Genomic DNA, 6,339 nt, shown 5'->3' on the forward strand with positions numbered 1-6,339 from the left:
TATGACCCTGTCACCACAGGGTCTCCAACACATGACCCTGTCACCACAGGGTCTCCAACTCATGACCCTGTCACCACAGCCTCTCCAACACATGACCCTGTCACCACAGCCTCTCCAACACATGACCCTGTCACCACAGCCTCTCCAACACATGACCCTGTCACCACATTCTCTCAAACACATGACCCTGTCACCACAGCCTCTCCAACACATGACCCTGTCACCACAGGGTCTCCAACACATGACCCTGTCACCACAGCCTCTCCAACACATGACCCTGTCACCACAGCCTCTCCAACACATGACCCTGTCACCACAGCCTCTCCAACATATGATCCTGTCACCACAGGGTCTCCAACACATGACCCTGTCACCACAGCCTCTCCAACACATGACCCTGTCACCACAGCCTCTCCAACACATGACCCTGTCACCACAACCTCTCCAACACATGACCCTGTCACCACAACCTCTCCAACACATGACCCTGTCACCACAGCCTCTCCAACATATGACCCTGTCACCACAGGGTCTCCAACACATGACACTGTCACCACAGCCTCTCCAACACATGACCCTGTCACCACAGCCTCTCCAACACATGACCCTGTCACCACAGCGTCTCCAACACATGATCCTGTCACCACAGCCTCTCCAACACATGACCCTGTCACCAAAGCGTCTCCAACACATGACCCTGTCACCACAGCGTCTCCAACACATGACCCTGTCACCACAGCCTCTCCAACACATGACCCTGTCACCACAGCCTCTCCAACACATGACCCTGTCACCACAGGGTCTCCAACACATGACCCTGTCACCACAGGGTCTCCAACACATGACCCTGTCACCACAGCCTCTCCAACACATGACCCTGTCACCACAGCTTCTCCAACACATGACCCTGTCACCACAGCCTCTCCAACACATGACCCTGTCACCACAGCCTCTCCAACACATGACCCTGTCACCACAGGGTCTCCAACACATGACCCTGTCACCACAGCCTCTCCAACACATGACCCTGTCACCACAGGGTCTCCAACACATGACCCTGTCACCACAGCCTCTCCAACACATGACCCTGTCACCACAGGGTCTCCAACACATGACCCTGTCACCACAGGGTCTCCAACACATGACCCTGTCACCACAGCGTCTCCAACACATGACCCTGTCACCACAGCCTCTCCAACACATGACCCTGTCACCACAGCCTCTCCAACACATGACCCTGTCACCACAACCTCTCCAACACATGACCCTGTCACCACAGCCTCTCCAACACATGACCCTGTCACCACAGGGTCTCCAACACATGACCCTGTCACCACAGGGTCTCCAACACATGACCCTGTCACCACAGCCTCTCCAACACATGACCCTGTCACCACAACCTCTCCAACATATGACCCTGTCACCACAGCCTCTCCAACACATGACCCTGTCACCACAGCCTCTCCAACACATGACCCTGTCACCAGAGCCTCTCCAACACATGACCCTGTCACCACAGGGTCTCCAACACATGACCCTGTCACCACAGCCTCTCCAACACATGACCCTGTCACCACAGCCTCTCCAACACATGACCCTGTCACCACAGCGTCTCCAACACATGACCCTGTCACCACAGCCTCTCCAACACATGACCCTGTCACCACAGCCTCTCCAACACATGACCCTGTCACCACAGCCTCTCCAACACATGACCCTGTCACCACAGCCTCTCCAACACATGACCCTGTCACCACAGCCTCTCCAACACATGACCCTGTCACCACACCCTCTCCAACATATGACCCTGTCACCACAGCCTCTCCAACACATGACCCTGTCACCACAGGGTCTCCAAAATATGACCCTGTCACCACAGGGTCTCCAACACATGACCCTGTCACCACAGGGTCTCCAACACATGATCCTGTCACCACAGCGTCTCCAACACATGACCCTGTCACCACAGCGTCTCCAACACATGACCCTGTCACCACAGCGTCTCCAACACATGACCCTGTCACCACAGCCTCTCCAACACATGACCCTGTCACCATAGGGTCTCCAACACATGACCCTGTCACCACAGCCTCTCCAACACATGACCCTGTCACCACAGCCTCTCCAACACATGACCCTGTCACCACAGCCTCTCCAACACATGACCCTGTCACCACAGGGTCTCCAACACATGATCCTGTCACCACAGCCTCTCCAACACATGACCCTGTCACCACAGCCTCTCCAACACATGACCCTGTCACCACAGCCTCTCCAACACATGATCCTGTCACCACATACTCTCCAACACATGACCCTGTCACCACAGCCTCTCCAACACATGACCCTGTCACCACAGCCTCTCCAACACATGACCCTGTCACCACAGCCTCTCCAACACATGACCCTGTCACCACAGCCTCTCCAACACATGACCCTGTCACCACAGCCTCTCCAACACATGACCCTGTCACCACAGCCTCTCCAACATATGACCCTGTCACCACAGCCTCTCCAACACATGACCCTGTCACCACAGGGTCTCCAAAATATGACCCTGTCACCACAGGGTCTCCAACACATGATCCTGTCACCACAGCGTCTCCAACACATGACCCTGTCACCACAGCCTCTCCAACATATGACCCTGTCACCACAGCCTCTCCAACACATGACCCTGTCACCACAGGGTCTCCAACACATGACCCTGTCACCACAGGGTCTCCAACACATGATCCTGTCACCACAGCGTCTCCAACACATGACCCTGTCACCACAGCGTCTCCAACACATGACCCTGTCACCACAGCGTCTCCAACACATGACCCTGTCACCACAGCCTCTCCAACACATGACCCTGTCACCATAGGGTCTCCAACACATGACCCTGTCACCACAGCCTCTCCAACACATGACCCTGTCACCACAGCCTCTCCAACACATGACCCTGTCACCACAGCCTCTCCAACACATGACCCTGTCACCACAGGGTCTCCAACACATGATCCTGTCACCACAGCCTCTCCAACACATGACCCTGTCACCACAGCCTCTCCAACACATGACCCTGTCACCACAGCCTCTCCAACACATGATCCTGTCACCACATACTCTCCAACACATGACCCTGTCACCACAGCCTCTCCAACACATGACCCTGTCACCACAGCCTCTCCAACACATGACCCTGTCACCAGAGCCTCTCCAACACATGACCCTGTCACCACAGCGTCTCCAACACATATCCCTGTCACCACAGCCTCTCCAACACATGACCCTGTCACCACAGGGTCTCCAACATATGACCCTGTCACCACAGGGTCTCCAACACATGACCCTGTCACCACAGGGTCTCCAACACATGATCCTGTCACCACAGCCTCTCCAACACATGAACCTGTCACCACAGCCTCTCCAACACATGACCCTGTCACCACAGCGTCTCCAACACATATCCCTGTCACCACAGCCTCTCCAACACATGACCCTGTCACCACAGGGTCTCCAACATATGACCCTGTCACCACAGGGTCTCCAACACATGACCCTGTCACCACAGGGTCTCCAACACATGATCCTGTCACCACAGCCTCTCCAACACATGAACCTGTCACCACAGCCTCTCCAACACATGACCCTGTCACCACAGCCTCTCCAACACATGACCCTGTCACCACAGGGTCTCCAACACATGACCCTGTCACCACAGCCTCTCCAACACATGACCCTGTCACCACAGCCTCTCCAACACATGACCCTGTCACCACAGCCTCTCCAACACATGACCCTGTCACCACAGCGTCTCCAACACATGACCCTGTCACCACAGCCTCTCCAACACATGACCCTGTCACCACAGCGTCTCCAACACATGACCCTGTCACCACAGCCTCTCCAACACATGACCCTGTCACCACAGCCTCTCCAACACATGACCCTGTCACCACAGCGTCTCCAACACATGACCCTGTCACCACAGCCTCTCCAACACATGACCCTATCACCACAGCGTCTCCAACATATGACCCTGTCACCACAGGGTCTCCAACACATGACCCTGTCACCACAGCCTCTCCAACACATGACCCTGTCACCACAGCCTCTCCAACACATGACCCTGTCACAACAGCGTCTCCAACACATGACCCTGTCACCACAGCGTCTCCAACACATGACCCTGTCACCACAGCGTCTCCAACACATGACCCTGTCACCACAGCGTCTCCAACACATGACCCTGTCACCACAGCCTCTCCAACACATGACCCTGTCACCACAGGGTCTCCAACACATGATCCTGTCACCACAGCGTCTCCAACACATGACCCTGTCACCACAGCGTCTCCAACACATGACCCTGTCACCACAGCGTCTCCAACACATGACCCTGTCACCACAGCCTCTCCAACACATGACCCTGTCACCATAGGGTCTCCAACACATGACCCTGTCACCACAGCCTCTCCAACACATGACCCTGTCACCACAGCCTCTCCAACACATGACCCTGTCACCACAGCCTCTCCAACACATGACCCTGTCACCACAGGGTCTCCAACACATGATCCTGTCACCACAGCCTCTCCAACACATGACCCTGTCACCACAGCCTCTCCAACACATGACCCTGTCACCACAGCCTCTCCAACACATGATCCTGTCACCACATACTCTCCAACACATGACCCTGTCACCACAGCCTCTCCAACACATGACCCTGTCACCACAGCCTCTCCAACACATGACCCTGTCACCAGAGCCTCTCCAACACATGACCCTGTCACCACAGCGTCTCCAACACATATCCCTGTCACCACAGCCTCTCCAACACATGACCCTGTCACCACAGGGTCTCCAACATATGACCCTGTCACCACAGGGTCTCCAACACATGACCCTGTCACCACAGGGTCTCCAACACATGATCCTGTCACCACAGCCTCTCCAACACATGAACCTGTCACCACAGCCTCTCCAACACATGACCCTGTCACCACAGCGTCTCCAACACATATCCCTGTCACCACAGCCTCTCCAACACATGACCCTGTCACCACAGGGTCTCCAACATATGACCCTGTCACCACAGGGTCTCCAACACATGACCCTGTCACCACAGGGTCTCCAACACATGATCCTGTCACCACAGCCTCTCCAACACATGAACCTGTCACCACAGCCTCTCCAACACATGACCCTGTCACCACAGCCTCTCCAACACATGACCCTGTCACCACAGGGTCTCCAACACATGACCCTGTCACCACAGCCTCTCCAACACATGACCCTGTCACCACAGCCTCTCCAACACATGACCCTGTCACCACAGCCTCTCCAACACATGACCCTGTCACCACAGCGTCTCCAACACATGACCCTGTCACCACAGCCTCTCCAACACATGACCCTGTCACCACAGCGTCTCCAACACATGACCCTGTCACCACAGCCTCTCCAACACATGACCCTGTCACCACAGCCTCTCCAACACATGACCCTGTCACCACAGCGTCTCCAACACATGACCCTGTCACCACAGCCTCTCCAACACATGACCCTATCACCACAGCGTCTCCAACATATGACCCTGTCACCACAGGGTCTCCAACACATGACCCTGTCACCACAGCCTCTCCAACACATGACCCTGTCACCACAGCCTCTCCAACACATGACCCTGTCACAACAGCGTCTCCAACACATGACCCTGTCACCACAGCGTCTCCAACACATGACCCTGTCACCACAGCGTCTCCAACACATGACCCTGTCACCACAGCGTCTCCAACACATGACCCTGTCACCACAGCCTCTCCAACACATGACCCTGTCACCACAGCCTCTCCAACACATGACCCTGTCACCACAGCCTCTCCAACACATGATCCTGTCACCACATACTCTCCAACACATGACCCTGTCACCACAGCCTCTCCAACACATGACCCTGTCACCACAGCCTCTCCAACACATGACCCTGTCACCACAGCCTCTCCAACACATGACCCTGTCACCACAGCGTCTCCAACACATGACCCTGTCACCACAGCCTCTCCAACACATGACCCTGTCACCACAGGGTCTCCGACATATGACCCTGTCACCACAGGGTCTCCAACACATGACCCTGTCACCACAGGGTCTCCAACACATGATCCTGTCACCACAGCGTCTCCAACACATGACCCTGTCACCACAGCCTCTCCAACACATGACCCTGTCACCACAGCCTCTCCAACACATGACCCTGTCACCACAGCCTCTCCAACACATGACCCTGTCACCACAGGGTCTCCAACACATGACCCTGTCACCACAGCCTCTCCAACACATGACCCT

Source organism: Eucyclogobius newberryi, unplaced genomic scaffold, assembly GCF_026437365.1.
Source record: "Eucyclogobius newberryi isolate DKJ021-1_F unplaced genomic scaffold, fEucNew1.0.hap1 SCAF_22, whole genome shotgun sequence".
NCBI lineage: Eukaryota > Metazoa > Chordata > Actinopteri > Gobiiformes > Gobiidae > Eucyclogobius > Eucyclogobius newberryi.